Below are 25,214 nucleotides of genomic sequence, written 5' to 3'. Positions count from 1 at the left end.
AATCTTGACATTTTTATGTGATTGTTGTAAATCGATCTTCAAGCTTGTCATGAATGATTATTCAACAATCATGTTGGTTTTGATACATGCGTAGACTTGTGCCTATATATTTTCCCACTCTTTTATTTATTTATTTATTTATTATTATTATTATTATTATTATTATTATTATTTACTTAAAGAGCTCAACAAATGTAAATCTCAAAATGAAAAGAGATAATGAGCTGCAAAAACTGTCGTACATACTAATATTTGACTAGGAAAAAGCGACTTTTATGAAAATGTATGATGCCCAAAAAGCTAAAGACTTGTTCATCAAATTGAAATATCATAAATTTTGGCATCGATCTCAAAATGAGATGTATTGATTCAAAATGATCAAATGTTATAAATTGTAAAAAAGCCAAATGAAAAGTTTCAAACATATGTAATTATTTTCTTGTGGAATGTCAAATATGTTCATTTCTATAATTGAGATAGACCATTTGACTTAGTACTAGTTGTGTATGACTTGATTGAATTGATCATTGAAGTTTCATTCTAGACTAAGGATTATTCCACACTTGATACACACACACAACACACATGCCTAATGTTCAATGAATGCCTTATTCATTTGTTCGATTGTACTTGTTTAAATGTAATGTGTGTGTGCTCAACTATATATGGATCAATCCAAAAAGATTTTTGATAATTTTATATGTTTTTAGAAGTGATTTTGTCACTCTTTTTGTTCATGTTAAGTGCTTACTTTGTTTTTCATTGTTTAAACATGTTTTGTGTTGAAAAACAAGTGTCAGAATTTTTGGCTACTCATTCTAGCGACTTGCAACCCGCGAGTCCCAGTTGCAAGTTTTGGCTACTCGTTTTGGTGACTTGCAAATTGCAAGCTCTAGTAGCGAGTTTACATAGAATGGTTCCGTGACTAACTCGTGACTCAGCTCGCGACTCGCTAGTCACGAAATGCCCAAAATCAGCTTTTTAAAAGAGCTTTTTCGTGGGAAACTTATTTTAAACCTCTCCCATCCTCTCTTAAACCCCTCGTTCAATATTTTTATATCAAAATCCAATCAATTTGAATAGTTTTTCATTCCATTAACATCTTTAAGGTAATTTCAAACTCTTTTCATTGTTTTGAATCCTTAGATTATGTTTTGGAGAGCTTTGCACTCTTGGTTGAGATTTTCATCATATGGGTTGGGAAAACTTAATTTTTCTCATATTTTTGTATGGGATTGGTTTCTTTTAATGATTTGCTTTGGATGTTGGCCCATTGTGGCAAAAATAGCATGTACTGAGGGTGGATTTCATGATGTTCATGCATTGTTTCACATTGTTGTTCATAGTGTGCATACTAGATGTTTGATAAAATGTCTTTTAGGCATTTTCTCACTTGTTTGGACTCCAATGAGTATCAAACTTTGAGGTTTCTCATGTTTCCTCATTAGGAATATGCTTGGTTCATTGGTTGTATATTTAACACATAGTTCCCCACATGTGCATTTTCAATGCTTTGGTCATGCATTGCACATAGCCACCTATTGCACACACCTTTGCTACCCTTGTCATGCATTTGTCTATATCTTGTTTTTCATCCTAGCATGTCATGATTACTTTATACTTTGTAGCATTTTGTTTTGTCGTGTGTTTGAGGTTCTTTTTCTCATTCATCTTGCACCTCTCATGCATCATTATCCTTGTTCATTCCTTCATCTCTTGCCCTCTTTTCTCCTTGGTCCTTTGTCTATTCGTGTAAAAAAGGGGAAGAGTATACTCTAGAGTAGTATACCGGAGAGTTTTGTCATTTCTATATGANAAGACCAAATTAACACAATTAAAAGGTTAAGAATCAAATTGACATATGGTGTAAAATATAGAGACCAAATTCACCCTAAATTATTTATTGCAACATGCAACATCTAACATGTGGTTGCACATGTAAGTCATAACTCGTCATTGTGATAGCCTATCTTTAATAAGAAATTAATTTACTACATCTACCATCGTTGACAAAGCAACCCGACAAAAACCTATCATCTCACAGACTCAACACCTTGCCAAAAACCCAAATCGCCCCCATCTCCGTCATCACCCACCAACTAAACCCACACACCCTCCGTCACCCATCAACTAGATCACAACCTATAAATCATATCAAAATAAAGAGTGAGAAACATTTCAAAAACAGCGGCACAAGCAAGATCTAGAGTTTTGGTCTAATGACTCTAATGGAGGGAGATGAGAGAGAGGAACAAATATAAAATTTGCGAAAATTGGTTTGGCAATTAACAGTGTCTCAACAATAGTATTGAGGACACTACATTTGTAACTTTTTTGGACCAAATAGTGATATTAATGCACAAGAGTTTTGGGAGGCTTTAGCTATATTTTGGCTGAAAATCTAATTTGGAGAGGCTAATGCTAATGCTTTTATTATTATTATTATTATTATTATTATTATTGGATAAACCTAATGCTAATGCTCTTAATTAATTGTTAGAGTAGTTAGTTGTTAGGCTTTGGCCAATCAAATAGCGACCTTTAGTAACTAAGTACATGTCTGAAGTGTAGTCAATATTTTTAAAGAAAAATTAACTCCAATCCTAGTGGTATTGTTCTAAGAATGTGTCTCTTGAAGAGCTAGCCTAAACCTACTTACTCTAAACAACTTAGCCTTTTCAAATTGGCTCCACTTCACTATGCAAGTATGCATCCCTCCATCAAATTTCTTAATGTAAATTACTATCATAGTGATATTGTAAAATATAAAAAATATATGGTATAAAAATTTCATAGCTAGCTTCCCCTAAAATTGAAAATGTCTCCTTAAAACTCCAAAGTTCAAGGGGCCATCTACAAGAACAAATAAGCTCTATTAACTCGAGAAGATAATCGAGTATGGATTGAAGAAGGTTGTGTTGTTGACTTCAAGGGAGACAATTTCGTATCGGAAGTTGTTTCGATTTGGACTGGGGATCGAAATATTTCAATACCGATTAATACCGGTGTACTGTTTCGGGTTTACCGCTATTTATATATTTCTTAAAAAAGAAAAAGTTTGTAACAACCTAGCCGTTATTAGACTTGTCACTTAAGCATATTACACTATTAGCCACATATAATAATTCAAAGAAGGAGACTCTTCAAGGATTTCAAGAAGAAGAAGACGACGGAAAACTTTCATGAGGTAAGAACCCAAGAAATTCCTTTTTCAATGAAAATCAATTACTACAGAGGATTTAAAAAATAAATAATAATTAAAAAATTAAAAATTAAAAATTAAAAAATTAAAAAATTAAAAAAAATCAAGAAAACAACGTAACTAAGTAGAGATCCTTTTATTGTTGGGTTCTTTTGAAAGACCGGATCTTCTAGTAGTTAGGGAATCCTTACACCATAATTGATAATAGTTGTTTGGGACCATGGGTATAAATTACTCATGGCATTTATGACTGAGAACTGTATACTTTCTTCCGTGGGTTTAGAGATTAAACTTGTACTCAATGTTTGGTGGCTTCCATTAATCACAGTGGATTATGGGATTCTGTGAACCAGTAGGTTTCTAGACAATATTGCTTAATTAATGACCATAGGTTGGAACCCAATTCATGGCCAAACCAATTCTAGTAGCAACCGTTTAGTGCATTCGATATTTTTAATTACACACTGAAACTCATTTGTTATTTAATTGCTAGGTAATATAGTCAATTAAATGGACTGATGCCCCTTTTAAAAAAAAAAAAAAATGGACTGATGCTTTTGGGTCATCATATAATCGATTTAGGTGGGACTTGTTGGATCTTAGGATGAAGGTTTAGAGAGAAGCGTTCGTATCATTGCTTGCCAAGAGCTAACCTTTCTCCTATCAAGTTATATTTTGCATAAACAACCTTATCTATTAATAATTCCTTTGTTTTTTATTACAAATTTATTTTCAATTGTTTTAGCTATATTGACTTTAAGTAAAGAATAACACCTCATAAATGATTTGAATTACTTGGTTATTATAAACTATATATTTTACAAACTGGGCTCAAGTTTATATAATATTTTGAAAGAGATATATACTTTTGTTTAAACTATGATTTATATATATGATTTTGGACAATCTTACTATACTCTAATACCAGCCAATGGGGTTATACATTAGTATCGAAACTAGTTTTATTTGGGCATTAAAGGCCTATTGTGTTTCTAGACCTAACTACTGGAGATATATAATTGCACAAAACTAGTTTCATTTGAATTCGATACTAAATGTTCAAATAGTGTATAAAACATTATGAACGTTTAGACTCCAATTCACAAATTACCAATTCAAGCTTAAAATCAAACAATGTATGTGCGAAAATGAATATAAGCTTATACCAGAATTGATAAACAATCTAACCAAATAAAATCACATCCACAGAGAAATTAAATGGCAAAGCAAAGGAGAAGAGATACAAATATAAGACAACACAATAATGTGTTATTGAAGAGGAAACGAAGCTCTCAGCGTAAACTTTTTTTTTTTTTAAGAAATATATAAATAGCAGTAAACCCGAAACAGTACACCGGTATTAATCGGTATTGAAATATTTCGATCCCCAGTCCAAATCGAAACAACTTCCGATACGAAATTGTCTCCCTTGAAGTCAACAACACAACCTTCTTCAATCCATACTCGATTATCTTCTCGAGTTAATAGAGCTTATTTGTTCTTGTAGATGGCCCCTTGAACTTTGGAGTTTTAAGGAGACATTTTCAATTTTAGGGGAAGCTAGCTATGAAATTTTTATACCATATATTTTTTATATTTTACAATATCACTATGATAATAATTTACATTAAGAAATTTGATGGAGGGATGCATACTTGCATAGTGAAGTGGAGCCAATTTGAAAAGGCTAAGTTGTTTAGAGTAAGTAGGTTTAGGCTAGCTCTTCAAGAGACACATTCTTAGAACAATACCACTAGGATTGGAGTTAATTTTTCTTTAAAAATATTGATTACACTTCAGACATGTACTTAGTTACTAAAGGTCGCTATTTGATTGGCCAAAGCCTAACAACTAACTACTCTAACAATTAATTAAAAGCATTAGCATTAGGTTTATCCAATAATAATAATAATAATAATAATAATAATAAAAGCATTAGCATTAGCCTCTCCAAATTAGATTTTCAGCCAAAATATAGCTAAAGCCTCCCAAAACTCTTGTGCATTAATATCACTATTTGGTCCAAAAAAGTTACAAATGTAGTGTCCTCAATACTATTGTTGAGACACTGTTAATTGCCAAACCAATTTTCGCAAATTTTATATTTGTTCCTCTCTCTCATCTCCCTCCATTAGAGTCATTAGACCAAAACTCTAGATCTTGCTTGTGCCGCTGTTTTTGAAATGTTTCTCACTCTTTATTTTGATATGATTTATAGGTTGTGATCTAGTTGATGGGTGACGGAGGGTGTGTGGGTTTAGTTGGTGGGTGATGACGGAGATGGGGGCGATTTGGGTTTTTGGCAAGGTGTTGAGTCTGTGAGATGATAGGTTTTTGTCGGGTTGCTTTGTCAACGATGGTAGATGTAGTAAATTAATTTCTTATTAAAGATAGGCTATCACAATGACGAGTTATGACTTACATGTGCAACCACATGTTAGATGTTGCATGTTGCAATAAATAATTTAGGGTGAATTTGGTCTCTATATTTTACACCATATGTCAATTTGATTCTTAACCTTTTAATTGTGTTAATTTGGTCTTTAACATTTTCAGTATTGTGTCAATTTAGTAACTACGTTATCCTTAGGATGGAAAATAAAAAATTTGATGTGTCAAACGCAATAATGAAAAATTATTTTCTATACCATATCAACAACCAATTGTACACCATGTCAGATTATTATTATTATTATTTTTTGAAAAAAAAAAAAAAAAAACACAATTAACATGTTCACAACAGGGAACACAAAATCAAACTCAAAAAAAAAAAAAAAAAAAATCACAATAACCAAATTATGTTTCAATCTATATATTTTAATTTACCCTTAACAAAAAGAAAAGAAATCAAGCTTAAAATTTTCCCCAAAAAACAAACATGGCCTTATCAAATTAAAAGACCTAATTCTTTGTGATCTCTTTGGGTTTTTCCGCTAGTCTATTTCTTTTGCTCAATAGAAAAACGGCCAAGTCCAAGTTCTTGCCTCTTTCCTTTGGCTGCTTTTCATTTTTGAATTCTTTAGTACCCAAAGTTTGGGTTATGTTAGAATGAACTCATTGAAGTCCTAGGAAGGTCTTGATGTCCTATTTGTAAGTTTCGTTAATTGTAATTATATAATTCAAATTTGGGCTTTCGATTTGCAAAATCATGGATGTTTATTTGTTTCCGGCTTGAATATGGATTTGTCCATATTGCATTGTTGTCAACCGGGGTGGAGGTTTTGGGTACCTCTTGAACTTTGTGGAGAATTGGGCAGACAATTTCAATGGTAGGTCAAGCTTGGGCGGAATGATGATATTGCGGAGCATGTTGGAGGAAAAGCTAGACTCATGGGTGGCTAGCAACCTCATTGATAGCATTGAGCCCATGGCCATGACCACCATCTTCACCATCTTGTCTTTGATAATCCCGATTGAAACATGGATTGAATTTTCTAGGAATAATCTAATTTTTGACATGGGAAGATATTTGGAATTTGACAAGACTGGAGTGCCTTGTTGTGAACATGTTAATTTTGGGGTTTTTTTTAAATGTAATATGACGTGCGGTATAGTTGGTAGTTGATGTGGGATGGAATTTTTTTTTTTTTTTTTTTTTTAATCTTGTTTGACACATAAGTTTTTTCCATCCATAAATAACAACAAGGTTAATGACACAATTGAAATGTAGAGACTTGACACAATTGAAAGGTTATGGATTAAATTGAAATATAGTGTAAAGGATAGGGACCAACTTTGTAATTTACCCAACAATTTATAAGTTTGAGTGACATTAAAATGTAGGAATGCAAATATTATATACCACTTTTTGTGTATCACTCTATATTTCACCAATTACAACTTGTCATGTATTGAATCACTTTCCTTATAAATTAGTTAAAGTTTAAAATAGAAAAAAAAAATCATGCATATAGTAAGTTGTGATTGGTAGAACATAAAATGGTACACAAAAAATGATACAAAGGATTTGTATTAAAAATGCAATTCTATTTATGTGAAGAAAAAAAAAAAAAAAAAAAAAAAGGAAACATCAATTACATTTTCTTGATCTCAACTACTCTTAAAAAAAATTCATTTCTTTTTGTTAAAATTTATTCTTAAACCATGATATTTGATTCTCTACTTGCGACACATTTTTTTTAGGAATGCAACACAAATTATTTTTTGCACCAAGGTTGAGGCTACATGAATATGTAACTAAATATGTAGTAGTACTACACAGAACATTAATTTAACCAAATTAAAGAAATTTTTGGAATTTATTGAAGATTTTATATGAATATTTAAAAGAGTAAAAAATACAATTACCATCCCTGAGGTTTGGATTAATTCCAATAAGGTTCAAGACTTTTCAAAACTAACTAAATTAGTTCCTAAACCTAGCTTGGTCTTTAAATTGTTACTCATTTTCTCCTCTTTTTCATAGTGATTAGGGATGAAGTTGGCTAATTTTGAAAAGTATTGAACCTATTTGGCATTAGCACAAACATCAACAGTGTTAACTATATTTTACCTTATTTAAAAATATTTTATATATTAAATGAGACTAGGAGGACAAGTGTAGTAAGTCTAGAAAGTCTTTTTTGTTTGATTTAAACATTTCTAGCTAAAAGAACTTCAGCAATCAATTTGTCCACATTTTGTTATGAAGAACCACCATGTTTGGTCGCATCCTCTGCCTTTGTCTTCCACTCCATTATCTTATTCTTGATCTCTTTGAACATTATTATCTATCTCCATCCCAATTCCCCACTCAACACAACAGTATCGCTAGTTTGTTTGTTGCTCAACAAAGAAGAGCCAAGAGACCATTGGAACTCCATAACACACACTCTCAAGTGTTGAATTCCACCCACTATGCGTTAAAAAACCCCAATTGATGGATGCTTTAGGGTTTCTTCTTGAGGACACCAACTTGCTAACATGCCCCTATCTTTAGTTTTGGTAACAAATTCAAAAGGAACTATAGTTGAATCACCTCCAACAAGATCGGGCCTTATAATCCACAAGAAGGGTTTTTCACTATTTGCTAACCCCCAAGCAAACTCAATGAGTTGCTGAGGTGTCATGATAGTTATACTACCATAATTTACATACACTACGGATTTGGGCTCTTTTGAATTTAGCCATTCCACATAGGGATGGCAATTTCGGCCCAACCCACAGGTACCTAGCCCAGCTTGACCCTAATGGGCCAGGTTTTACTTGGCTCGATAAAGAATAGGGTCGGGTTTGGGTTAAAAAAAAAAAAAAAAAAAAAAAAAAAAAAAAAATCTTTCAGCATTAACAACTAAGTTTTGATAAAGCATTATCACAATATCTAAATTTTCGCAATAAATGATGAAATATGCTATAATTGAAACTCTTCATCAAATTAAATACCTACAACCATTTGCAATGAATATTTTGTTATTCATACTTCCTTCTTTATCATTTTATTTTATGAGTCTAACTCCGATGCTTAGGTTACTTAATTTTTAATGAACACCCTTTTAAGAAAGAGAACAAATAAAAAAAGAACAAAATAACAAAAGACATATGTTATTAAGTATTTATTAGATAAAATTATAATCTAGAAGATTTAAACCACTAATAAATTATTGTTCTCTAGGTAACAAATTTAATACCATACATCATCATTTTTACTTTCTAAGTATGACTAACATATAAAACTCAAAATACATGAAGAAAATTTTTGGGATATTAAAATTTAATGAGGCATTTTAGTTATTGCACAATGAAATATTTTAGGAATCATAAGATTTTGTTTAGGGTTTAACTAAGAGAGTAATAGTAGGAACTATAAAATTGTCTACAAAATATAAAGTAAGAAATTATTGAACTTTAAAATTGGAGGGTATGAAACTACCCCAAACATAAAGGGGAAAAATACTTTTTTCCATAATTCTTTTTTGTTGGTAAAACTATGTGTTTTTTACTTTAAACAATGTGTTAAAAAAAAAAATGGTCAGCCCAAGAAAACTGTCCGTAAAACTATGAATTTTGGCTCAACAAATTGGCTAAAAAAAAGAGAGTCAGGAACACAATAAATGTCACGATATTTTCTCAATACCTTTATTTTAGCTATGGCAGGTCCTAGTATGATATTTTATAATTTTATTTTAGAGTAATGATACATCCACAATATTTTCACAACAAATTCTATGTGGTAAATTGTTATTGATTTTAATTGGGACAACCACTTTAAACTATGCACTAAAAAATAAAATAAAACAAACAAAAAATCAACAAAAGATAATTGTGCATGAAACAAGAATTTTTGCCCACCAAATTTGACTAAACCAAAAAAAAAAAAAAAGTCTATGAACACAACAAATTGTCACAACGTTTTTTTTAGTCTTCCATTTGTATTTTTTCTTTAAAATATTTATATGAACTGGTATATATATTGTTATACTGATACAACAAATTTCATAATATTTTCACAATTATTGAGGTGTCAATTTCTTATATGTTGAAATACAATAATAAAATATGAAATTGTAACCAACTACAACTGAAAATAAATGTTTTGTGAAAATATTGTGACACTTGTTGGGTAAATGTGTAAAAGCTACCGTATTTTTGGTTTGTGTAGCTACAACATTTTTTTTTTTTTTTCAGTCTTCCATTTGTATTTTTTTTCTTTTAAATATTTATATGAACTGAAATATATATTATTATACTGACACAATAAATTTCACAATATTTTCATAATTACTAAAGTGTCATTTCTTATAGGTCAAAATAAATAATAAAATTAATATGAAACTGTGGCCAACCACAACCGAAAAATAAATATTTTGTGAAAATATTGTGACACTTGTTGAGTGAATGTGTAAAAACTACAGTACTTTTGGTTTATTCAATATGTACTGTTCATTACTTTTTTTTTTTTTTTTTTGTCAACAATTTGTGCTCTTTTTTATTTTAATATATTATATTAGCTTGCATATATATTGTTTATACTGACATAATAAATTTCACAACATTTTCACACTATATTTCACAATAAAATCATAGGTAAGCTAGTGTTTTACATTATTTCTTTCTTTCACTCCTTTTTTTATTTTATTTTTTATTTATAACAATTATCTCTTTCTTTACCGTTCTGAGTTTAGGTAGGGCATGTTATTGACTTAATATTGTCTCTTCTATAATTCTATTGACAAAGTAAAATTATCTCTTTATGATAATAAAACGAGAGTAAAAGCTTTGTTATGTTCGTAGTTTGTCCTATGTAAAGGCCTGGACTTTATCCAAATTTCTTCAAAAACTGTCCATCCTCAGTGTATTTCAGATGCAGAGAGAAAAAGAGAGATGGTTTCCATTAGCGCAGATGTTAAACCTCATGTAGTTTGCGTCCCAATCCCACTTCAAGGTTACATAAACCCAAAGTTCAAGCTAGCAAAACTCCTCCACCATAAAGGTTTTCATGTAACTTTTGTTAATACAGAGTACAACCACAAACGCCTACTCAGATCTAGAGGTCCCATCCCAACTCCTTTGATGGCTTCCCTGGCTTTAACTTTGAAACTATTCCTGATGGACTCCCAACGTCAGACGCATATGTCAGCCAAGACATTCCCTCTCTTGCTGAATCCCTCCCAAAAACTTGCCTAGTCCCACTTTGTGGCCTCATTACCAAACTCAACGACACTTCGTCTTCGAATGTGCATCCTGTTACCTCTATTGTCGCAGCTGGTTGTATGTCCTTCACTCTTGATGCTGCTGACAAGTTCAGAATTCCATGTGTTCTTTTCTGGACACCTAGCGCTTGCGGCTTCTCGAGCTATATGCATTATCGCCATCTAGTTGAACGAGGTTTGATGCCCCTCAAAGGTATAATTTTGTGGGAAATATCCGCGGACCATTTTAATTTTTAAAATTCTTTTAAGCTTTAATAGGTATTACACGTATCTTTTAAGCTTTATTTTATGCGTTTACATGGATTTGGATGATTATTGATTTTTTTTTTTTAAATAACACGTATCTTATATATGAATAAAAATGGAAGGAAATTGAGAGATATAAATAGGGATAACCTCCTAAATTTACATCATCATATATACTTACATAGACATTGTTATTTAATGTGTACACATCCCTCTCTCGTCTAAATTATTAATCTCTCATTTAATTAGTGTACATGTTAGGTTTAATTTAAAATCAAACATACTAAAGAGATGTACATGGGATGGGAGATCAACAATAGCATTTTCTCTATGCCAATTACAGCCTACGTCTATCAAATTATAAAGGTTTTTCTTTTTTCTTTTTTAATTTTTTTTTTTTTTTTTTTTTAATTTGAAAATTTGCATGCCAGTTCTTAGTATTTTAATTGGAGTATGATATTCACAATGGTCAATCCCATCTGATTTACAAATGCCAACTATCTAACAAATGGATAATTGGAATCTAAAATAGATTGGATTCCTGGGATGAAAAATATTCGCCTTAAGGATCTTCCAAGTTTTATTAGAACCATAGATGAGAATGACATCATGCTTAATTTCCTTATCCATGAATCTAAGAGAACTCCAAGAGTTTCAACTATCATTTTGAACACATTTGACCCCTTTGAACAGGATGTGTTGGATGCTTTATCCTCCACGCTTTCTCTTATATACACCATTGGACCACTTGTGTTGCTTGAAGATCAAATTAAGGACTATAACTTGAAATCTATAGGTTCAAATCTATGCAAAGAAGAACTTGGGTGTGTGGAATTAGGAATGGCAGTGGGTCAAGTTCGGGCCAAGTTTTTTAATACTCGGACCAAACCCGCAGGCTAGGACCCGCGACCCGAACCCGACCCAATTACTAAACAGATTTTTTTCCCGGGGCTCAGACCTGCCCTGTCAGGCCATGCCACTTTAGGGCCCATTCCGTTGCCCAATCAAAAAAAAAAAAAAAAAAAAGTTTTCCTGATACATGATACTGATTTTCTCAGCAACCAAACAGTAGGGGACACTCAAGAAAATCCAAATCTGAACAGATCGGAAACCCTTTTTTTTTCATTGCAAAATTTTCCCACATCAAAAGTAAAACAAGAATTAACATATAGACCCTACAAAATCAAATCAAACAAGCTGATCCTATTCAATAAAAATAGCACTTAAACTAGAAAATACAAATTTGATTCTTCGAACAAGATGAATGATTTTCAGTGCAAAAGCTTGAGTTCACAACGAGGAGAGAAAGATAAGAGAGTTGTGGCCGGCCTTGTGAGGTGGACGAGGGTCCGGCGAGGTGAGGTCCGTGAGGAAAGGTGCTTGATCTCTTGAGATGCTTGTCAGCGAGGTCGCTTGAGGGAGAGCGGTGACACTGACAGAGCTTGGGACGGTGACGAAAGCTTGGTACGGTAGCGAGAGATGGACCAGCAGTGAGAGGTTAGGTAGTTGGCCAAAGGTGAGATTGAGAGTGAGTGAGATTGTGATTTGTGAGTGTGTGAGTGAGAGGGAGTAAGCTGAAGAGAGAGGCGGGCTGCTATGAGCTGAAATGAAGTGAAGAGTAGAAATTTAGGGTTTATAACAGTATAAATATATATATATATATATATATATGAGTGTATTTTAGTAATTATAATATTATATATAACCGGGTTGGGTCGGGTCCGAGTTCGGGCCGTTTTTGGAAAAATTTGAACCTAAACTAGACCCGTTTGGGTGACGACATTTGTTATCATTCTTAGTAGAATTATTTTTGTGAGTAGACACTATCTTTAGTAAATAGGTTCTGAGAAATGAAGAAGTATTTTGTATTAAATGATACCACATCATCTATATTAAAATTCAATAAATGAGAGACATGTTTACAAAAATAACTACCCACTAACACATCTCTTTCAATTGTTAGAGGGTTAGTTATTTTTTGCTGACATGTTTTATACTTATTAGGTTTTGATACCGCTGACATGATATCATTTGATTAGGGATAGCAATTTTTCCCCGCCTTGCTTAACCCGCCTCTCCCCACTTCACCCCGCACGGGTTTTCTCCACCCCCACAAAGATGATGGGGGGATGGGGTAAGATTTTAGTCCCGCACCATGAGGTAAGGCAGGGATGAGTTTAGATTTTTTATACCCACCCCGCCCCATCCCTCCCCGTCCCCGCCTCGCCCCGCGTTGCTAAGGGTTATAATTGTAAATTTTTCATACTCTAAAACCCTACTATTTAAACAAACATATCAATATTAGCTTATTTTATTCTATTCAATGTGGTTCTCTGCCTTTATTTTGTTATGTATTATACTATGAGTTTTTTTTTAAATTTTTTTTTAATTTTTTATGATTGTCTTATTAAACACTTGGATATATTATTCAATTTTTTCTAAAAATTGATTTAATTTGATGGGATGAATTTAGTTATAATTTTAAGTATATTTTTTATTTTTATTAATGAAATAGGTTTCACTAAAAAAATTATACTAGTTGTAAGGCAAGTTAACAAAAAGTAGAGTTTTACAAGGTGGGGCGGGGCTTCTCGGGGCCCCAAGGGGCGGGAATGGAGTGAAAAAGTTTTCTCTTTCAAGTGGGCTAGGGTAGGGATGGAGCAAGACAAAACCATACGGAGCAGGGATGAAGACCCCATCCTTCAGCCCCACCCAGCTCCATTGTCATCCCTACATTTGATACCAAATACCTTATCATAAGAAATTATCATACTAAATAAATAGTCATATGTTAAATAACTATTTTAAATTTAAATATATAGTTTAATACTACTTCAAAAAAAGATTTTATATTAAATTTTCTCCCTCAAGGGCAACACGTGCCTAGCACATGCAACCCTTACTAGTTATATATAAAGATATGTCGCGAAGATTGAGGTTTGACTTTTTTTTTTTTCTTTTTAATAAACAACATGTAACTAGATTTCATTTAAAGAAAAAACGTTCAAACAGGTTACATCACGTTGAAGTTGATCAGCTATTATGGGTGGAGTATCCTCTACCCCAAATATTACACCGGTTCAACAGTTTGGCATTCCTAGCCATGATATGAGTAGTAGCATTCTGAGCTACCGACGAAGGTGGGAACCAAGTCCCAAATCCACCCATACCTAACCTCCCACTTAGAGAAAATCCTACTGGACCCTCTGTTGCACAAACATGAGAGCATTGATAACCTACGCCTGAGCTGAGCACTATAAATAAGAGGGAAGGATAAGAAAGGGGGGTTGGTCACAAAAGGAGAGGAAAGAGAACAGGGGTAATAGAGAAGAAAAACAGAGAATCCGAGAGGAGTTGGAGGAAAGATTGTGTTGCCGAGAAGGAGAAAAGTGATCTCATTGGGTCCTTAGTTGTAGAACTACCCATAGTAGGAAATTCAGCCCAACAAACAAATAAGTTGTGAGCCCAAGTGGGGCTGAGCCCATTGGCCTCATTTGCGACACGCACAGTATATTTTTAATTTTTATTAATGAAATAGGTTTCATTAAAAAAATTATACTAGTTGTAAGGCAAGTTAACAAAAAGTAGAGTTTTACAAGGTGGGGCGGGGCTTCTCGGGGCCCCAAGGGGCGGGGATGGAGTGAAAAAGTTTTCTCCTTCAAGTGGGCTAGGGTAGGGATGGAGCAAGACAAAACCATACGAAGCAGGGATGAAGACCCCATCCTTCAGCCTCACCCGACTCCATTGTCATCCCTACATTTGATACCAAATACCTTATCATAAGAGATTATCATACTAAATAAATAGTCATATGTTAAATAACTATTTTAAATTTAAATATATAGTTTAATACTACTTCAAAAAAAGATTTTATATTAAATTTTCTCCCTCAAGGGCAACACGTGCCTGGCACATGCAACCCTTACTAGTTATATATAAAGATACGTCGCGAAGATTGAGGTTTGACTTTTTTTTTTTTTTGATAAACAACATGTAACTAGATTTCATTTAAAGAAAAAACGTTCAAACAGGTTACATCACGTTGAAGTTGATCAGCTATTATGGGTGGAGTATCCTCTACCCAAATATTACACCGGTTCAACAGTTTGGCATTCCTAGCCATGATATGAGTAGTAGCATTCCCACTCCTGCGAATGTGTGTTACCCTCCACGCCGTAAAGCATTTCAGCCCCTCTTTTATCCCTTCAATTACTTTCTGTATGGAATTTTGCAGCAAACTTTGATCACCAAGGGCCTTCACCACCAGCTTCGAATCACATTCCATAATATCACGTTGAAGTTGATCAGCTATTATGGGTGGAGTATCCTCTACCCAAATATTACACCGGTTCAACAGTTTGGCATTCCTAGCCATGATATGAGTAGTAGCATTCCCACTCCTGCGAATGTGTGTTACCCTCCACGCCGTAAAGCATTTCAGCCCCTCTTTTATCCCTTCAATTACTTTCTGTATGGAATTTTGCAGCAAACTTTGATCACCAAGGGCCTTCACCACCAGCTTCGAATCACATTCCATAATGATCTCTTTCAGCCCCAAGTCCCAAGCAAGTAGCATTCCCTCCTCCATAGCTTTAGCTTCAGCTTCCAACGCACCCAAAGGCAGCTCAAGTTTCTTACTCATGGCTCCCATCAGTTGACCCCTCTCATTCCTATAACCACCCCAATCCCACAACACCCCAAGTCTTCAAAAATAGCTTCATCCGTGTTAACTTTAAACCATCCCCGATTGGGAGGAGTCCAAGGAGGTTTTGCAGGAATGGAAGGTCTTTCTTGGATTTGCTTAACCTCCCGAACTTCCTTCCAATATGCAGCTACCTCCCTCACAATCGCATCGTGTCTCTTGCTTTGTTCACCATGACATACCTTGTTCCTATTGTTCCACAGGCTCCAAGCTGTCACTACAAACAGCTCCCAATTGATACTTGGATGTGTGTCATTAACAGTGGCGGAGCCACACATAAGGGTGGGGGGGCAAAATTTTAAAAAATGATTTTATAGTATTTATATTATTTACATTTTAAAAGATGTAACATGTAAAAATTGAAGTTGCCCCCCCAAATTTTGAGTCATTTCAATGGTACTCTTAAACGAAAGAGAAATTATATTAAAATAATATAATTTAAGAGGTTTAACAAATTAAACTATATAAAAAATGATAAATTTTTGTATTTGTCTAATAGAAGAAATACATGACTTTTATATATACTCATTAAAATTTAGAAAATGATAAATTCTCTTAGTAAATTAATTTATATGCGTGTGTGCATGTGTAGAGGTTTGTCTTCACTAATATATTAACATCACAACTTGGCCCTCCCAAATCAAAATTTTTAGCTCCGCCCCTGGTCATTGATTGCCCAAACTATATTGATAACGTCCCTTGGAGGGTCCTGAAAATAAGGCAGCTTAAGCTTTGTTGTTGAGCTTTCAAAATTTCACACGCACGTCTTATGCTAACATTGACAAATGCCCAACCATTGAGTTCGCTCATGACGGTGATGGAGAATTGGAAAGTGTGAATGCAAGGTACTGTGAAGCTGCGCATCAACGGGAAGAAGAAAAAAGTAATTCTAGGAGACTAGGACCACAACTTTTAGGGCACATTTTTATGTGTGACGGCATGTAAGTGATTAATATTGCTTTCAATTTTATATTGACTCACCGATGTATCAAAACTGTGACAAAAGTTTTGATATATATTTAATATTTTTTTAATTAAAATTTGTCATTAACTAAATAAAAGATAGAGATTAAAAATTCATTACCACTTATGATTGTGTATTGAGAACAAAAAAACATCTTTAATTAAAAAAGTACCCAAAATAAGCTAAACTCGTGACAAAATTGCGGCACAAATATTATGGTCTTTAGAATTTTTTTAACAGAAAAATATGCTACCTCATCTTCAATGACCTCAATGTAGGAGAGGGTGACGTAGGAACATGATTTGAGGGAGAAAATATTTCCTGTGCAATTCTCCTGACACCCAGAAAAATACACCCTGTTACTGGTGTATATTTCCTCACACTCACCGCTAGTGGGACCCACACAGCTGTTAGTGGGAGGAAGTATACTCCCGTAACAAGGTATGCTTCCTCCATGACACCCATGTGCTTCCCATTCCCCTGTTCAAATAATTCCTTGCATTTGGTGGTCAATTTTCTGTTGTTATTATTTGAAGTTTGAACCTATTTTGTGTTATTGTACAGAAACTGATATTGTATTAGTTGGATTTGATGTTGAGAAATTTTTGTTTGTTTGAGTCCATAGAAAATGTTTAAGAGAATGAAACAAAAAAATATATATTTATTTTAGTTCTCATTTTAAATATTTAAAAAAAATGTTTTAATTTTAATTATTTAAAATTTTTAGGCTATTTTATTTGATGAAGAATAATTAAACCCAAATTAAATCAATTAACATACGTCATAAGCTTACATGACATTTAAGGGACACATCAACATAAAACTAATAGAGGGGCTAATGACCAAAATAGTATAAAACTTCAAAGTATAAAATTCAAATTCTAAAACGTTAAAACATAAAATTTAAAAATTCCCAAATTTCAGGGATGTGTTATACATTTTACCCGAACTTTTATGTTTTTTTTTTTTTCCTATTATTTAGTTGGGGAAAAAGTATTATTTCACATTTATTTATATCAATTATTTCACGTATATATTCACAAATAATACAAGAATGTTCACATTTTGTTGCGTGAATAAATATGAGATCTGAAATAGTAGATCTATATGAATCAAACCCTTTATTTGGGTAATGTTGTAAGACAACAAGGCAAAAAAGGAGGAAGTAGATTCATGACTGAGTTCTTAGTACGTACTTAAAAGGCGTACAGGACGACGAAAATCAACCATCTCCGTTGATCTCGCCAGACAAATGATAATAAAAAAATTACAATATAAAACAATGGTTACAAACTTAAAAAGCTGAACTATTTTGTTTTCGTTTTGTTTTTGTTTTTCTTTTTTTGAGCTGAATTTTTTTTATTTTACTTTTATTTTATGGGTTCGGTTAATATGTGTCCTTAGAGTACGCATTAACTATCTATTTTGAGAAAATTTTTATGGGAAATTAAAAAAACTGTCAAAACGGTAAATTAATTTTTTGTTTTCTCATAAAAAATTTATTAATATAGTTTACTAATATATGCCCTAAGAGCACACATTAGTAAATCTCTTATTTTATAGATAAATCTAAACTATTTGGGTTAAAGAAAGAGTTATGACAACTATTACAATAACATGTTAATTAGAAAAATTCTTTTGCCACACCAAAAGGCACAATATTGGTCACAACTCACCTATATGACGAGTTATGGTCGATGGAGGGGGGACAATGAGTTTATGTGGGGCATATGAGTGAGTTGTGGCCAATGTTGTACCTTTTGGTGTGGCACAAGAATTACTTTGTTAATTATCTTCATCATGTACGTGCAACTACTTGTTGGATTTGACATTAAACTGTACTACCAGTATTTTAACTATTTTCGAAAAGAAGGAAAGGGCGATCACATTCTCTTGTTCTCAACTTCTCTAACAATACTCGTGTAGTTTTTCTGACTATTAGAAAGTTTCCACATGAAGTTTAAAATGTATGTTCTAGTCTTCTAGCATTTGGACAGCGAATCATGAATGGGTTTTAACTTTTTTTTTTAGTACAAGATTTGCCGACCTGCAAGTGTAAATAAAAATCATGACGTTAGTTTCACGTTATTTGCTTTAAAAGAATAATTCCCGAGACACAGTCAATCACACCCCATTTTCATAGCTTGCTGCCTTATAAGATTGTTAGTAGTCAACATTTTATTCCTTGTGTGATCCACCGTTTACATTGGTTACTCACAATTGCTTAAGTCAACAAATTGTGAGAGTTGCCTTGATGTCTATGGTGTGGTGGAATGAACATTGAATTGACGGCAAACTGGTACAATGGTGATAGCCATCAAATTATTCATTATTCAGTAGATTTGGTGTATTTTAATTTGTATTTTTTTATAAAATTATAATAAATTTTATTCATAACATAAATAATACATCAAAGTGTCCTGCTATGGTCCAAATATAGATCAAATTTCAAAATATGAATAAAAGACAAGATGAAAGATTCACAGAGACAATCTATCGACTTCTGCACAAGAGCTTCAGTGGCAAATTTGGCATCACCCTCAACCGTAAATACTATCCAAACTCTATTCTTTTGCCATGTTCAAGGTCCAATAGATTGCTTCTAATTCCGCTTGGATAGGGATATTTGTGTAAGCCTCCTCTGAACTAGCAAACACCAATGCCCGTCTATTCTCTAGCAAAATCGGCAAGCATTGAAAAATCGTTAGCAACAACATCATCACATTTCGACTTTTACTATATATACCTTTTTGACTATACCTTTTTGTGGCTTAGACCACCGAGCTACATCTTGGGATTCAGAATTGAGGTAATGAACTTGTCTAGGGCTAGCATGTTCTTAGGCAAGTTTTTATATTCCCCTCATCATCAACTGGAATCGATCTTGAATGTGCTTCCAAACATGTCTTGCTCTCTTAGCTTCCAAATTTAATCTAAAATCTAAGTTCCGGATAGAGTGAGGTCTTTCTTTTGCACAAATGATAAGTTTAATTATGGTAGAAGGAATATTAGAGCTATGGTTAACTCAGCAACCATTACAACATATATGACTTTTTTCAGGGGTCGAAACCCTTGAAAAATGTATTAAAAAATATTGAGAAAAATTATTTTAAGAGTCCAATTGACCCTTATAACCTTCGAAACTTATACCGTCGAAAAAAAAAAAATTTGAAGGCCTTCGTGGCCCTCAAAACAAATGCTCTATCTTATTTTGAGGGTCAAGAGACCCTTAAATAACATTTTACCAAGGTTTAAAAAATTTACATTTACAACCCTTGATAAATAAGGTTATTTAAGGGCGCTCTTGACCCTCAAAATAAGATTTTATTTATTAATAATAAAAAAAAACCACAATCATGCACAAATATATATATATATACATAAAAAAAAATAAAAAAAAAAAATTACTACAAATTATCACTATAAAAAAAAAAAAAAAAAACCCACAATCATGCACAAATATATATATATACACCAAAAAAAAAAAAAAAAATTACTACAAATTATCACTAGAGTGAGTAGAGAGAGAAACAATAAGTCTACAACTTTTTTCACAACAGTTGAGTTTGGAAGTTGTAATGTACAAATTATAATTTGCCACCTCAACTAGTTGTGAATTTGGTTGTGTCTCTAGCTTTACTCGGAGCAAACTCAAGCCATATAACTATGCATGATAAGAGTTGTCAATTTAAACACCATAAAAACAATAACCCAAGTAATGTTTTCAATTGAACCAAATGGAGGGTATATAACAACACAGATACGGGATATTACACAATTGGAATAAACCCAGTTAAACATGATGATTCTCAACCAAACACCATAAAAAATTAAAAACAAAGACCCAAAAAACAAATCTTTCAACTGAGCCAATCTTTACAAATTGGGTGCTAACCCAATAGCCAAAAACACAAACACGCACACAGGGTAACAAAGAGTATCTAGTAAAAGACACACACCATTGCAGTACTAAGACAATTGAGAACCGAAGGCCTGTTCAGAATTGCTGTTCTAGACCAAGCTTTGCCCTCAGCCAATACCTGCTCAGAGAGACAGAGAGAGAAAGAGAGTTAGTGTGTGGGGGTTAAAGAAAGAGAATAGACAAAAGGGTATTCTTGAAAGTTGAAACTGACACAACTGAAGCTCTCTACTCTCTAGTGATAAATTGATTATAAAAAATTCTAAGGAAAAAATTTATAAAAAAAAAAAAATGAGAAGAACAGTATAGTTAATTTAAACATTGATCCAATCCAAATGACCAATGAAGGTAGACTAAATGCACAATTTTTTATGAATACAAAATTCTTTCAAAACCATTCCGCTGGTATGTTGCAAAAGAATGGACCTAAAGTTAGTAGAATTATATCTGACCACAATATGGGAATCAAAATCTGAAACTATTGTGAGATTAAACAAAGATGAGCAATAAGGATAAAATTATTTGATAATTAAATATATAAGGTCAACGTGTCTCCTCATCCAAGCTCTTAGACAGCCCTTAAATTCCTTACACCCACTCCCAATATCCTCAAAATTAAACCAATAACAATCTAAAATATCATCCCTTCCCCGTTACCATGGCGTTCAAACTCCAAAGTCAAGCACCAAGTCACTGAAAGATCACCCACCCACTTCTCACCACAACCATAACCTTCAATTTTCACCTTACATAATTCCAAACCAATATTACCCAAATACAATTAACAAGTAAATGTCTGGGAAAGTGTAGATAACTCAAAAAAGTTTCAGATTTCCTAACCCATTAGAACTACTAATTTCACATTGGGAAATTCCCCATCCCATTCCCTATTCAGTTATTTATAGTTTATTTAGACCCATCAATGTCATCCCTAGTACAAAGAGAAAAATCGTCATTTTCCCTTGCCTTAATAGTTATACCCATAAAGTTTCGGCCTTAGCAAATATTTCAATGTACAAAATTTTCTTGTTCAAAACTCACCCACTTCAGGTTTATTCATTCAAAGAAAGAAAGTGAATTTTTGGCATAAACTAACTATAAGCAACCTTAAAAATCAATAGTAAAAGATAAGCATAAGCTAAATGAAAGACAGCAAACTCCTTTGAAAAAAGACAATTGGGGGTTCAAATGAACCCCCTGTACTGAAACCAAAAATATATATATATATATATATTATATACTCTCTTTTTTGGTTTTGACACCTAGAATAAAATTTTGAACACCTTGGTCCTATATTTTTTTTAAGCCCAGTTGAAAATAAGTTTGAATATAATTCTTTTAACAATATCTTGGTCTTTTTAAACCCACATACACAAACACAAACACCAAAAAAAAAAAAAAACAATCACAAACCAATTTGATATAAAATTTGGAAAAAAATTAATAAGCCTAACAACAAAAGTAGAAATTTGTTAATCTTAAACCTTAGAAAAAATTCACTTAGATCTTAAAAAAATTGAAATAAATCAATAAAATGAGAGATCAATTGAAGAATGATTGCTTGTTTGTGTACATTGAAAGAGATATAGTTTGTAGGATTAATAATGAAGATATCATGCAACAAATTCAAAATATGAAACATCGTATAAAGCAATTGTAAAACTTCATGTCTTTTTTTTTTTGGGTGATGTTGATATATTCAAGTTCTTTTTTATTTAAAATTTTGTATAATTTATATTTCTTACTGACCCCCCTTAAAAATAATCCTAGAGTCGCCACTGACTACTTTTATGGGGAAAACGCCGTTGACAAAGGTCAATTTAAAACTGAAATACTTGTGAGAATAAATTGACAAATTGCAACCTATATATAAAGATTTAATAATAAACAGCAACAATTGCAACCTACATTTTTACTCTACGAGATTAAGCAAGTAATGTCCACAGTGAGGGAGGAATAAAAGACCAAAAAAAAAAAAAAATCATATCTAAAATACAGAAAACCAAAACATATTTTGTCAAAATCCCAAATACATAAGATGCTAAGATAAATGTATTTATGACAACTGTGAAAAACAGGTTGAGAGAGAAAGAGAGAGCAAAAAATAAAACCAATGAGAATAAATTGACAATTATAAAGAGCATACCTGTAACAGTGCAGCAATAGTACCAAAAGAATTCCACAACAATGGAGCCAAATCTTGAAATAATTCTCTCTTCTAAAAAAAAAAAAAACATAAATTAATTAGGCACACCCATATAAGTGCAGCAATAGTACCAAAAGAATTCCACAGGGAAGGAGCCAAATCTTGAAATAATTCCTTGTTCTAAAAAAATGAAACCAAAGGCAGACAGAAGTTTATAATTACAGCAAACAACAGCAAATTGCATAACCATTCAAAGAAAAGAACATGGGCATATTTCATACAGAGTCTTCAACAAAACCAGTCATTGCACAAATCCAAGTAGTTCAGTATCTACATTGTGTTTTTAGGCTATAAAGTCCAATTTTTTTCTTTTATGATAAAGAAATGTGAAATCTTCTTGTACAACCACAAGTACACAGGTAATCTCAATATCAAAATCTCTTGCAGCGTACTATCAAACTACTAGGTAAATTTATCCTAGTGGATATGGAAAATCACATGTGATTGTTCAAATACATGCTTGGTCATTGTACTAATCATGTAATTTCCTTTTTAACTTTGCTCTTGTTACATATTTTTGCTTTGATTGTTATCTTTATACCATGTGTAACTAACTTCATAGCATATATGCAGTATGATCTCACTATTTGATAACATAGAACAGAACAATCGTGGCCCTATATACTCATTGCCCATTTCACAATTAAAATATATGGATTCTCCATCAGTGTCTTTCACAATTAAAATATAAAAAATTGGATGACAGGTATTGCAGAGGATTTTATGTACTTATACCACAAATGGTTTGCCTCAAAGGCTGCATTGCCAAGCAGTCTTTAACATGCCTGCAATTGCCTTAGCTGAAGCTCATTCCTATCTGCTGACAGGTAACTCAATAAGCCTGAATAAGCCTTGAAGCCCCTTTGAAAGCTTCTTTCATTGAATTCAAAGATCGATGGCTTCAGTACTCTTTTGCTAAACCATGAGAAGTTACAGAACTTCTTTCTATTTTTGTTAATTATGGTTGTAATTAACAAAAAAAAAAAAAAAAAAACCGCAGTCGCAATCGCAATCGCAGCGGTATAAGTACTTATAGGTAGTGCTTCAAAAAACGCAGGAAATTCGTGAAATGTTAAATCGTATAAACAAATACAGCAAAATCTCCTAGATTTAAACAAAGTTTGGATGATCTAATTAAATAATTATTTGAATTTCGTATTTAATTAAAAAAATATGGAGCAGAAGTTATAGGTAATCATCCAAAAGCGCGGGAAATCCCCGAAAAATCAAATTGATAAACAAACACAAAAAAATCTCCAAAAATCAAAGAATATGAAGCTTGAAGGAGCAAATTAAATAATTACTTCAGAATAGAGCACAGATTCAACCTTACAAATCAACAATCAATAGGTACAGAGAATTTTCCAATTTCAAAATCAACAATCAACAATCAACAATGAGCATTTCATAAGAGAGAGTAGAACCTGTAATCAAACTAGTGGAATCAGCGGTGCTGGAGTCGAGATGAGAGGAAACCTTCGATTTTTGAGTTTTCTGAGAAACGTGCGAAAGGAAAATCAAAGAAATGTGGTGAAAATCTACGAGAAAGTGGGAGAAAACAAAGAAACACAAAAATTCAAAGAAGAAATTAGGGTTTGTGATTAGGCAATACCAATTCTTATCAATGCAATTGAGAGACGAAGAAAACACACCGTGACCGAGAGAGACGAAGTCACGAAGAGAACACCGAGGTTAGATTAAGAGATACAAAGAGACACAGACGAAGAAATCACGAACTTGAGCTTGAATGCTATGTGATTTCCACGATTACCGAGCTTAGATTTGTATTTGGGGAAAATGAGACAGTGAGAGGTCTGAGAGAGAGAGAGAGAGCCTGTGATATATGAGAGACGGAGAGTTTTTTTTTTTTTTTTTTTTTTTAAAGGAAGGTTGGGTATTTTATTTAGTTTTTTACTCCCTTTTTTTTTTTTAGCTTCAGGCTATCGTATAGCATATTTTTTTGTTTTTTTAAATAGTTTTTTGAAATTTTTTTCAAGGGTTGAAATTTTTTTTTTGGGTATTTTTATTAGGGGTTATGAATTTAAGAGGATTTACATTTTAGTGACAAAATTAACCACTTTTTTATATATTTATTTCAAGGGTTGTGTTAATTATTTTGAAGGTCCTTGATAAACCTAGTAATAGTCATAATTTAGTGTATATTTGGACAAATTTTAGTAACCCTTGAAAAAAAAGGGTCGAAACAGCTCATATTGTTTGTAGTGAACATCTTGAAACTGAATCGGAACAGTCTTCACATTCCAGCAATATCCAAACCAAATCATTCAGCAATGACAAGTTTAATTGCTTAGTCAATTCATATTGT

General features: G+C 32.7%; 1 long non-coding RNA gene and 1 pseudogene across 1 annotated transcript; one reads left to right on the top strand and one right to left on the bottom strand.

Annotated features, from left to right (window-relative positions):
• The first annotated feature begins 10,522 nt into the window (after window positions 1–10,522).
• Window positions 10,523–11,997, top strand: LOC111987340 (7-deoxyloganetin glucosyltransferase-like; annotated as a pseudogene).
• Window positions 11,998–21,866: 9,869 nt separating this feature from the next.
• LOC136068020 (uncharacterized) lies at window positions 21,867–24,728 on the bottom strand. Its single transcript, XR_010629407.1, has 3 exons — window positions 24,501–24,728; window positions 24,313–24,382; window positions 21,867–22,900 (listed from the first exon to the last, which is right to left on the bottom strand). It is a non-coding gene; the product is annotated as an uncharacterized LOC136068020 (long non-coding RNA).
• Window positions 24,729–25,214: the final 486 nt, after the last annotated feature.

Source organism: Quercus suber, unplaced genomic scaffold, assembly GCF_002906115.3.
Source record: "Quercus suber isolate HL8 unplaced genomic scaffold, Cork oak 2.0 scaffold_95, whole genome shotgun sequence".
Classification (NCBI taxonomy): domain Eukaryota; kingdom Viridiplantae; phylum Streptophyta; class Magnoliopsida; order Fagales; family Fagaceae; genus Quercus; species Quercus suber.
Note: the sequence above shows the minus strand (reverse complement) of the source record. Positions and strands in the feature narration are given on the sequence as shown.